A 13,424-nucleotide genomic window follows, 5' to 3' on the forward strand; every position below is an offset into this window, starting at 1 on the left:
AAAAACTGCTTCGCGCAAAATAAGAATCACGCGAGAAAATCAATTTTTTTCAGCCAGAACTTACCAAATCAAGCATATTTTCTGATGAAGTATTATTTTATTTTCAGAAAATAGTTTATTCAAGGGAATTCCGCCTAATTTAATAAAGATAAAAACGTAAATGATTTTAAAACGTTTGTCTGCAGTGCAACGGCACGAACTCGGTACGGACCGAAAACATTTTGACACAACACACAGAATACGTCACGCAAAATCCATCAATGCGCGTGTAGTTGGGTCGTAAGGGACGAATAAGTACACGCGCTATCCAGAACTAGTCATTTGCATATATGGTCATTCGTTGGCGAATTTTCATAAATAAGAGACTCTACAACTTATATTGATTCAACAAACATTCCATGGAAGAGTCTGTACGACTGTAGTGTGTAATCAAAATATTTGAAATCACACCCGGTTCGAATGATGTGCCGAGAAGAACATTTTTTGTCGATTCGCAACTCCCGTGATTTTCTACAAACTGTCCAAACAAGTAAAAGTGCGAGTCGGAAATCTGGCCTAAATTCCTCTTCTTAAAATTTTATCGAAAACATCTTCGTGTATCAAGAAGCTTACATGTTCCTTTTCAAAATGCAATTCATCAGAAAAAAAAATATTTGAGACTAAACCAAAAGATAATTATTAGTCATTTGTCTGTGAAATGATATCCTCAAAATGCATGATGTTTTTTTTTTTAGAAAGAAATTCCTTGATGAATGTGTGAAGTAGGTCTTTAACTACCCAAAACAACTTTGTTTGTTTGGATTGGTTGTGGTTTGCCGTAAAAATTGTGAATTTTCTGAAGCCCTTTTTACGTCCATCGTTCGCTGGCCTCGCGTTGCTGTCAATTGTGTGGACGAGAAAAAAAGAACAGCTACAAGTGACATGGCAACCGACTGTAGGGTCTATGTTAAGTTCCTGTCTCTATACTTGCCAGCCATGGGTCATCTTTTTATGTTCAAAGAATCAATTACCAGTAAAGTTTTATTTTTATATTCATTTTTATCCAAAATAGATATCTGAGAAACTTGAGCACCTTTTAACATTGGTTGCACCATACATTACCAAACGTCCATGTCAGGGCAGGGAACCTATCAGCGCAGGTGGAAGATGGGTAATAGCTTTGAGGTACTTGGCAACTGGGGATTCACAGCAGTCCCGGTCTTTCAATTTGAGAGTCCTGCGGCACTCTTCAGCAACACGTTATAACCTCTGTAAGGCAAAACTTTTCACTTATATTCAAAATCGGGACGGATTGGCACAATTTTTGAAACTGGTGCATCTTGGTATATCAGGAAGTACTAGACGGAGTTTGGGAGAAAAATCCATAACGGTCTATGGTTATGTTCCCGGGATGTGGACGTGACAAATTTGTTCTAGTATTGATCCATGTACATTATCATACACAATTACATAACTCCTTGCATTTTGCTCTGTATAATATGTTTACACAGCATTGTAACATTTTATTGTGTGGAAATGGCAACATGTTTCTACTACTACACAGCAGCAATGCTAGTCCATTTGTTTTCCTAGTTACGGATAGCAAACATCATTCAGGCTGCTTTCAGGTCAATTACTCGACGAATTCAAGTGACATTGGTGCAATAGTTAACCTTGAGTGATGGCGATACTACATAATAATTTTCCAAATTTAGGCTCTTTTTATTTTGATTTTACGACGTCCAAAGTACCGATGTCACTTTTCCTAGTTCCGGATCAGTACAGTGAGTTCCGAATCGATCAAAAACTGCTTCGCGCAAAATAAGAATCACGCGGGAAAATCAATTTTTTCAGCCAGAACTTACCAAATCAAGCATATTTTCTGATGAAGTATTATTTTATTTTCCAAAAATAGTTCATTCAAGGGAATTCCACCTAATTCCATGAATAAGTACACGCGCTATCCAGAACTAGTCAATTGCATACGGTCATTCGTCGGCGACTTTTCATAAATAAGAGACTCTACAACCTATATTGATTCAACAAACATTCCATGGAAGAGTTTATACGACTGTAGTGTATAAACAAAATATTCGAAATCAGACCCGGTTCGAATGATGAACCGAGGAGAACATTTTTCTTTGATTCCCGTGATTTTCTACAAACTGTCCAAACAAGTTAAAGTGGAGTCGGAAATCTAGCCGAAATTCCTCTTCGTAAGATTTTATCGGAAACATCTTCATGTATCAAGAAGCTTACATGTTCCTTTCCAAAATGCAGTTCATCAGAAAAAAAATATATTGGAGACTAATCCAAAAGATGTAGGTATTTATTTGAAGCTATCCGGGACTAGGAAAAATGCGGAACTAGGAAAACGACTGTCCCATAAATGTGACGGTAGGCCTATACTTGACTACCTCCGTATTAAAGGGAATGTAAATCATTGGCTTTTGCTGTAATTTTTAGAAATGAACTATTAGAGGGGTTAGTATAATAGATCAAATTTTGTTACACTCATATGTTTGAAATTTTGTGTTCGAAAACGCTGGAAAAACTACGAACAACAAACATTTTCAAGAAGTTTGGTTCCCTGACTCCACTACAAATAAAATGGATCAATTTATAGATGCCAGAAAATTGTGAGGTGAGGCAACCATTCTTTAGCTGCTCGGCACCCTTTAATGAAAATGTAACAAATAGCAAATAAAATTTGGACTGAAAAAAGGTAAATTTGAAGCAGTAATTGAAAAATAGTTAGGTTTTTCCAACGGTGGTCGACCGACCACCGTTGGAAATGTATACAAAAATATAATTTTCTTGAAAATGACTTTACACCTGGTGCCATTATTTTACAGGATGCTTTAGTGTGCAATGGGGGCAAGTTGGTATGAATCAATACATTGGTGTGAGAGAGAGGGATGGGACGAAGTGGGTTTGGGGAATGTTTTTCATTAAATCTAGGCGAGAAATACCAACTCGCCCCACATAATTACGTCCCCAAAATTTTTAAGTGAATTTATTTTCAAAAGTGTCACTTTTGCAAAAATGAACATTGATAATGTTGTTAAGTATATCCTCAAGATCAATTTGTGAGAGTTCTGTCAACTAGCAAGGCGGAGAGCACAAATATGACTTTCTACAAAGATTTCACTGTTACGTCCCATGGTCTACAAGTGTATCCTTTTTATCTGAGCTATTCAAATATTCTGACATAAATTTTATCTTTGGCCTGAATAAATTACATCTTGTGCCTGCACCATGAAGGACCTCGGTTGGAGACTGCACTGTTTCAGTTTCACTCTTTATCATGCTGAGACCGAAGTTGTTTTTTTTGCGTCAATACCTGTCCATTTTTTTTCTTTCTAAATTCAACCGATGTATTTGAGCATGGGCAACGCTTCACTTGTTATTGAAACTTTTGTGTTGCCGAAAAGTGCAGTGTAATTTGTTATTGCAAATGTTGCTACTTTGTCTTTCAAAAGAGTGGAAACCTCTTCTGAAAGGAAACAGTGACCTTCCCTCTGGCTGCCCTTCAATCCTCATTATACAGGACTTTCTATGCTTCCACATATCTGACCTTACAAAATAGCCGAAGCACTTGTTACAGGCGTCTATTACATGCTTAGGCCGCTTGTACGGGATCAAAAAGCCACTATTGGCTTTCAAGACCCCAAGTTTTGTTGATTTCCTTTGTTCCGAATTAGGTCTAGTACCACTTTGCGTTTTTGAGACTTTAGTGGGAGACTTTGAACTTGTTGAACCTCAACTTCCTCTGGGTGGTCATGCTGCAAGTGCCTTGGTAATTTCGGTGTTGATGTCATACAGTATAGGCAATAGTGCCTTTTGTCCCATACCCTGCTATCTGCAGTATTGTTTGTGGTTAATACTTTCACATCGCCTGATAATGATTATGACGACACCTGATCTCTGCTTGAGCAAACTCTTTCTGTATTATGAGTTGTCTGCAGATCCTCTTGTGCAAGAGTTGCTTATATCGACATAGTTAAATTTTGGCACTGCTGGTTTGCGTTTACGTGCGTCTTACATTTTGTTTCAACATAATGACTGATGACACACTGTGTACAATAGAATTCCTCATAAATATCCATAAACTGCATTCAATTAAGATAAAATGCCTAGCGTACGGATTGTAAAACCTGAACATTTGTATTACAGTCACCTGTTCAAGCGATAGCTTGATCTTCACCGTTGCTGGCGCCTGCGTTAGCATCTTGAGCCCAAGTTCTTAGTTTGGACACGTTTTCTTTTTCTATGCCCAAGTACGCCATGTTTCCGGTTGTCAAGCTGTTGAGCCAATTGTCTTTAAAGTTGTGATACACGTCGGTGTGACGATAGCTCACGATTTCGTGACCTTGAAGTCTGACGCTGATTTCGCTGACTAAATTTCTAGCCAAATTGCCAAAAATGGTTCTATTGTTGTCGCTTCCACCTTCGAGTTCTAAAGAGAAAGCTAGTTTACAAGTGCCAGGTACGATAACATCGTGTACGCCCAATTGAGGAAACTTAACCCTCGGCGTTTGCCCCGCGGATATACTACTAGGATTTTGGGTGATGACCACCTTTTTTTCTCTCACCCTTGATAGATCTGGGTATTCTTATTAGCCTGCTGGGATATTGAGCTTTTTTCCATACGCATTCATTTTATTTATAAAGAGTTTTAAAATTAAAGGTATCTGTAAGCCAATAGCGTTCCTCCCGCGATAAACGTGAGTTCTCTTTCTATTTGTTGGTCGCTAGGCTCGTAAAAATCTTCGAGTTTGGGTTCGCGTTGCAGTCCTACTGGTAGTTCGGTAGATTCTCCACTCGCCTCGTTGTAGTAACGCAACGCTCGGTCTACGTCGGAAAATGTTTCTTTAGAAGCATTTTGCTTTCTAGATATTTCGTTCGTTTTAGTTCCCACCGAACTTTGGCGACCGAGAGATGTTCTTCCGCTAAATCATGTCTCTTACGCTCCTTGTCGGCATCACTCTGGTTGAATTTTGAAAATAAAAAGTTTGAATCCGTAAAAGCTAAGGCGTTGACGATCGCTCCTCCTATCATCATAGCAACGCTAGCCATATTATTATAAACGTCTTTTATATTAAATAATATGAAAACATTATCTAAACTGTATTATAGCCTAACCGGTTATTAGAGAGGTGAAAGCGCCGTCGACCATTTACACGAAAAAAACCCAAAATCAATGAAAAGGTAAACAGAGATTGGCTTAAAAAATAAGCGATTTGGCAAATTTATCTACCGGGTCCTGTGTGTGTACCCAGGCCAACGAGTATATACTTCGCAAGAGTTTGAAACACCAAACGACTTTCACCAAAATGGATGTGTTATACCTACCCTGTGATAAAGTAAAACGCAAGACTTATAAATACGCTTTGACGGCTGTTGACGTTGCGAGTCGATACCACAAAGCAGTACCTTTGGTTTTTAAAACGGCGGATTCCACCAGAGATTCTATCTTCAAGATTTACGCGAGATCTCATTTGAGTTACCCCAAAACGTGAGAGTAGACGCTGGTACCGAATTTAAAGGCGCTTTTAAACAATTGATGACCTCAAAAAACGTTGCGATTATAGAAGGTGAACCATAAAACCACTGATCGCAGGGTATCGTAGAAAGATTTAATCGAACGCTAGCCGAGAGATTGTTTGGTCATCAGTACGCTCAAGAAATGTTAAATCCCGAGAGTAGAAATAGGCAATGGGTCGAGCGATTACCTGGCGTGATCCAGGCTATAAACGACGAAAAGTTGCGATTAATAAGGCCAAGGCCCTATTTTATAAAATGACTACTAATATAGAACTAATTATAATCACATGACACATCATCACGAATCACTCATTAAGAAGAACAACTTGTCTTTAATTGTAATCAACATGCTCGCATACATTTTTTTTATGGCTGCATTTTATCTATTAAAGTATAAGTTCAGGTCTTCATGAATATGGTTTAACTAAAACAAAATAACGATATATTGACGCACAATTCTCCCGAGTGTAACAAAAGGGGATCCAAGAAAACTGAATTGGAAAATGTTTATTTGCTGGGCCAACATGGTCAGAAATATTGGCATTATCTAATACAGATACATGCAAATCTTTAGCACTTATCAGGGAGACATATACAACTAATCAGATTTATACCATAATTGTAAACAATTTAAGTGATCATCTCATTAGCCCTTCAAGTGTACAGAATATTGTTGCAGCAAATATACTACAATTGTAACAAAATATGATGCTATAAAAGTTGAAGTGTGCCCAACACATAAATCTATAGGGTGTTTTCCTCCTCCATGGTAACACGATTAAAATGGCAACAGCAAAATTTCAAACAGATTTATCTGGAAAATGTAAAGATCTATGGGCCTTGAAGAGCCTTGACTCAAAATTGCAAGGCACTGATCCCTCAAGGCCAACGCCAAGGCTTTTGCCTTCACGCCTCGAAGCCAAGGCCCTAAAGTCCAGCCTTAAGGCCAAAGCCCGGCAGCAAGGCACTTTATCACTGATGGGGGTAGGCTGGTCTCTTGAAATCTGTCAAACGAGTCCCTGTATTCATATGGATAAACTCCTTTTTGTACCAACGAGTCGATGTTTTGACGATTAAAATGTTCTCTGAGTAGTTTAAACGACTCTCTAGGACAAGCTTTAGATAATCTATCCAACAAAGACGCCATAAAATAAACAGTCTATAAATCGCATATATCCGATCGAAAACGAAATATACTTTTCCGAATTTTTAGCGATAACTTGTATTTCCTTTTCGTCATCGTACTCTGAAATACTCTGCATGATCAAGTGAGCGACGTAAATTTGCAGATTGTGAAAGACGACCGCTATGGGGGTAAAACCTGGTGCGCGGCACTTCTATATCTACCCGTGATGTGGCAGTGAACTCTCACCTTTCTAAATTTGTTAAATTTCTTTTTGCATTCGAGACATTTAGACTCGATAAATCCATTTTTGTTTTCGTACTGATGTTCTTTTATTTGTTTTTCTATTTTTGGTTTTTTGGGTTTCTGGCACTGACAGTTGCTCGAGTAGTTGTGTGATGGACGAACTTCAATCGGCCATCCGGGATTCAAGTTGACAATTTTAACTATGAAGGACTCGGTAAATTAAAGACGGTGAACACAGACTTTTTCCGTACTCAAATAATTTATTAATTAAACAGAACAAGACCGAATCCATAAATACACAAACTGCAGTCTACAGGGAGCTATGGTGACCACACGCCTCTGGAACAAAGACAACCAGCGTGGGGCTAGACCGTGGGTTTTATACAGAATTAATACGGCTGGGTTATATAATCAAATTCCAAGGGATACAGTGAATTCGGATTAAGGAGCACATGTACTCGTTCCGCAATTACGTAAGTAAATAATCAGGTGAAGGCACTGTAAAATAATCAGGTGCATCACATACGCCCCTCCTTTAAAATTGGCTCCTGCCAATTTCACATTAAAGGACAATCATTGAATAATTTTATACAACATAAATCAATATGAATTATACAATATAAATCAATTAATATTTGTCAGTTGTCCAACACGTCTGTTGATATTCCATCATCCTTCGCGTATGGGAAGTTCGATGCCGCGGTTCATTGGTTTCCAACGTCTAAGGTAGGACATCAGACACTGCTCCAGATCTGGTCTTGTTGTAGTACTACGTGGAGCCGAGGCCTCGTGGACAATACTCAATCATAAAAATATACAGACAAATTAATTATTGGGCTTACCCGTAATCCTTACTGGATTACTTCTCAAATAATCATGCAAAGTTTCGTTTAAGTTTTCAGCTGGTTCCCAAGTTCTTTACTTTCTTACTTTTTGCGAAACCTTTCCATTTGATTAGATAGTACAATTTGTTATTTAGAAACTTTCCACGTAAAATCCTTTCGACTTCATACTCTTTTTGAGCTTTAGTAGAACTTGGAATTCCTGGAATCTGATTATTATTAGCTTGAGTTTGAGTTGCTTTTAGAGGTGCGAAAGATGATTCTGGCAAATCTTTATCTTCCAAATCGTAAATTGGTTTTTGTTGTTGAAGATCTGGTGGTGTTTCTGCGTTGGTTGGTCGCTCAAATCTATCATAAGCAAATTCCATTCGGTTGACATGGATAGGGGTTTTGAGTGACTTGTTATTTTCAAGATTTCGAACTCTGAAATCAACAGGGCCAGTTTGTTCAACCAACAAATTTGGGCCACACCAAAACTGAGAAAGTTCCCTAGACAGTCCTTTTTGAGTAGTAGGAATATACAAATATACTACATCACCAACTTGATAAGGAACACTCTGAGTACGTTTATTATAACGTTGTTTCATAGAGGCCTGGTTTAACTTCAAATTCTGTTTAGAAATCTCTCTTGTCACTTCTAGTTGTGAAATAAGATCATGTAAATAATCTCTCACAGTGCGATCTTTATACTGTGGTTTTGGACAAAGCGACACATCTATGGGCAACACAGCCTCTCGCCCGTACAACAAAAAGAATGGGCTAAAACCCACAGAATTGTCTGCTGGTGTACTACGGTACGCAAATTGAATCGCTGGAATAAATTTGTCCCAATCAGTCTGAAATTTGTTAACATAATGAGTGACTGTGTCAAGAATAACTGCATTAAAGCGTTCCTGCACCGCATTGCATTGAGGGTGATATGGACTTGTGTTGATCTTATCAGTTCGCATTAATTTACAGACCTCAGCTACAATTTTACTCAAAAAATTTGAACCTCTGTCACTAAGTAACATGCGAGGACAGCCATGATTACAAACAACTTCTCGAAAAAAAGCTGTGGCAACAGTCACTGCATCAATGGTAGGTATAGGAACTAACATCGGCCACCTCGTACAATGATCTGTAAAACATAACACATATCTGTTACCACAAGTTGTTACAGGGAGTGGTCCCAAAATGTCAATACTAACTCTTTCAAATGGTTCAGTAGTTTCCATGGTAAGGAGTGGAGCAATGACCTTATGTTTAGGAGTTTTTGTCTTAGCACAAGAATCACAAGATCGTACCCAATTATCTATATCTCTATGCATGAATTTCCAATAGTATTTTTGTCTGACTTTACTATAAGTCCTATGGAATCCAAAATGAGCCGACAGTACATGATCATGACAATTGTAAAGAATAGTATCTACTAGAGTCTTTGGTATATACAATTGAACAATGTCTCGCTCAGGTAGTTTGTGTGACCTAGGGGTGTACCATACATGATATAAAATACCATCATACACAAAATATTGGTTAGCTTCTAGTAACAATTTACGAGCTTCCTTGTCATTTGTTGGCACAATATTGGATTCAAGAAGATCAATGATAGATTTTGCAGAAGCATCATTCTGTTGTTCTTGTCTAACTTCATCCAAATCAAGATTATCGTGAACATCTGGCACTTTAGTTACATACTGTTCCATCTTTTGACCAATACGCTTATTGTACTGATACCTGATATTACGAGGTTCTGGTGTTGGACAAGATTTGAAATCACTACAACTAGTTACCATGTGTTCCTCGGAACACGACTCTTGATCTTCAGTCGACTGCAAATTAATAGATATGTTATCATCAACATAAACGTTGGGTACTTGAGATCTACTAAGTGCATCAACATTCGCCTGTTTGGTTCCTGGTCTATGTACAATATCAAAATTAAATGATTGCAAATACAGTGACCAACGGGCCAAACGACCTGAGGAATGTTTATCCTTAAATAACCACTTCAATGCTTGATGATCAGTAATGACAGAGAATTTGCGAGGACCGATCAAGTATGAGGAGAATTTCTTAATTCCCTCAACTACAGCTAATGCCTCCAACTCAGTGATTGCATAATTCCGTTCTGCTGCAGATAAAGATCGACCACCATATGCTATAACACGTTCTTTGTCATTCTGTACCTGTGATAAAACAAAACCAAGTCCTTTAGTATTTGCGTCAGTTTGCAAAATAAAATCAGAACCGTCAAACTGAGGAAATGCCAAGATTGGTGGTTCTATGAGATGTTGTCTCAATAACTGAAATGCTTCATCACATTCTTGAGTCCATACAAATTTTGCATTCTTAAGAGTTAGAGCGGTTAAAGGACAAGCGATCTTACTATAATCCTTAATATACCGTCTGTAATATCCCGTAAAACCCAAAAAGGTTCTCACTTCAGAGACAGTCTTAGGCCTTGGATATTCACTAACAACTTTGATCTTGTCTGGATCGGTTGCAATTCCATCAGAACTGACTATGTGGCCGAGATACTTGATCTTATCTTTAGCAAAAGCACACTTTTCTGGTTTAAGTTTCAAATTGGCTTCTCTGAATTTGTCAAATACCTGTCTCAAATGTTTTAGATGATCAGTAAAGGAATTACTGTAAACGATTACATCATCCAAATACACTAAGCAGATTTTCCAATGCAATCCTCTTAAAACCTCTTGCATGGTCCTTTGAAAAGTACAAGGCGCATTGTGAAGACCAAATGGCATAACATTGAATTCAAACAAACCATCTTGAGTGACAAATGCAGTTTTCTTTTTAGCATCGTTTTCTAAGGCAATTTGCCAATAGCCTGAGGCCATGTCTAGAGTGGAAAAAAATAATGGCCATTGCATACCAACATTGTCAAACGTATCCGAGATATTTGGCAAAGGAAAAGTGTCACGTTCGGTTATACGGTTTAAAGATCTAAAATCTACACAGAATCTATAATCACCCGATTTCTTTTTCACCATAACAATGGGACTTGCAAACGGGGAAGTGGATTCAGAGATCACACCATCCTTAAGCATCTTTTGAACATGTTCTCTTATAGTTTGTTGCAAGAGCGGTGAGTGTCTATATGGTCGTGATCTAACTGGTGAATTATTTCCAGTATTGATATCATGTTTTATGTTGTTATAAACACCTGGTTTACTGGCCTTAGTCTGAAAAATATCAGAATACTAATTGAGTAGCGTGTTTATTTGGACCTTCTGATCTGGTTTTAAAGACTCTGCCACGTCTACCTTGCTCAAAATTTCATCTGAGGAGCCATAGCACTCATAGGGATTTTCAGTCTCTGATTCACACTCTACAAATGAAATATCACAATTGGTCAACTTAGTGATTTCACTCGCATTAACAATGCAGAAAGTCCCAATTTTAGTACGAGGGTACAGTGTTACTGGATTATCCGTTGGATTCATTGCCATTACAATCACATTACTACAGGATTCTGACTTCCGAGTCACAGAGATCGTGTTAGCAATTAATACACCAAGACTTTGGACATTTCGTCCAGTGTTACATTGACCAATAATACCAGAAGGCATGGTATTCTTAACCTTGGCATAGAAAACCGTTTGTGATCGAGCTGGGATATTAACCTGTTTAGAAACTCGCAACTGATTCTTTCTATGGATTTTCAATTTTGATCTACCAAAATCAATGGTTGCGTTCTGTGCGTTCAAAAATTGCACACCCAAAATTACACTACAACTTAGTCCTTGGGCTACATGAAATGGCACAGTGAACTGTCTTCCAGCAATAACAATTGAAACATCAATACAACCCATAATTACAAGTTTTCCTCCGTCTGCTACTTTTGCTGAACCAATGTTCGAGTCACACATAGGAACTTTTGTCAATGGCTGATTTGTTTTCAAATACTGATTTGATATTAGATTAATTGTTGCACCAGTATCTATTAAAAAATTTACAGTATCTGTACCAATAGAAATTGGAATAGTACTCTTGTTGGTCAAGTCAATTTCAACGGGATCATCAGTTTTCAAGGACTTGCCACCTACATTTTTGTTTTTGACCCCTTTGTTTTGGCATGTAGATGGCTGTATTAGTTTAACCTATGACCGTCAATGTGAAATTTTGAAAAGCAATCAGCCTTCCTGTGACCATATTTTCCACATCTATGACAGATACCGTCAAATTTCACATTCCTTGAAAGTGGCACACGTTGTTCATTTGACTGTTTTGGCCTTCTGTAATTTGACTGACCAGGGCCCTTGGGATATTTTTGGACCGACTTCACTTTTTCTTCAATGTGATTTAATTGACACTGTATCTTGTTGATACTTTCTTCAATTTTGACGAAGTTGGTCATCAGTATTTGTGTTAACAACACTAGTTGTCACCGTGGTAGAATTTGAGATTTTATCAATACTCTCACCTAATCTAGCAAAATCAATAGCGTCTACTATACTCGTAGGTTGCTTAGAAATGACAAATGCTCTAAGCGAGGGTCTTAATCCCCGAACTAATCTACCTACTTGTTCATTTTCTGAACATTTCAATTGACGACTCCATTGAAGAATGTCAGTTACATAAGCATCAATTGATTCAGATTCGCCTTGTGAACGGTCAGCAAGTTTTGCTTCGCGGACCCATCTAGCGCTATCCCCTTCAAATACTTGTTTGAGGGAAGTGACCACTTTAGAAAAGTCATTTTTATCACTGTCTGACAAACCAGAATAACAAACAGCGGCTGGACCTTTTAAAAGACTTTTTGTCGCTAGCAAAATCTCGCAATTTAGCGTATGTCTCGAATCTATTAAGAAAAAGGTCGAGATCTTCTGTTCCTGAATATGTGTCGTCAAACTTGCACTCATATTTACTAACCATCTTGAAACAATTACATTTAACACGTGTAGACTAAATACAGAGTACGGGTTTTTCTATTTTTGTATTAACCACATTTATACATTGTACAAATACAAACATTTACATACAAATACAAATATTTACATTGTATAGTTACCATACCATACAGACGAGCGGGTCTGTGTCCGCGTGTGGTCACGCCATGCTGTGTAGAGTCGGATCTTCCACCATATGTGATGGACGAACTTCAATCGGCCATCCGGGATTCAAGTTGACAATTTTAACTATGAAGGACTCGGTAAATTAAAGACGGTGAACACAGACTTTTTCCGTACTCAAATAATTTATTAATTAAACAGAACAAGACCGAATCCATAAATACACAAACTGCAGTCTACAGGGAGCTATGGTGACCACACGCCTCTGGAACAAAGACAACCAGCGTGGGGCTAGACCGTGGGTTTTATACAGAATTAATACGGCTGGGTTATATAATCAAATTCCAAGGGATACAGTGAATTCGGATTAAGGAGCACATGTACTCGTTCCGCAATTACGTAAGTAAATAATCAGGTGAAGGCACTGTAAAATAATCAGGTGCATCACAGTTGTGACCCCTGACCCACATATCGTCTTTTTATATATTGTCTTCGTATGTTTTCATTGCATATTATGCGTTGTTTTTGTGGCCCCTACACTAACACTTACACTTATACAATGTCGTATTTTGTGCTTATTTTGTTTTATTTTGTATTTCGTAGCTTTCATACATTTTTGTTTAGTTTTTGTTTTTCATACCGTGTTTGTTCATTGTGTATTGTTTTGGT

This window comes from Patiria miniata, unplaced genomic scaffold (assembly GCF_015706575.1).
Source record: "Patiria miniata isolate m_02_andy unplaced genomic scaffold, ASM1570657v1 HiC_scaffold_26, whole genome shotgun sequence".
NCBI lineage: Eukaryota > Metazoa > Echinodermata > Asteroidea > Valvatida > Asterinidae > Patiria > Patiria miniata.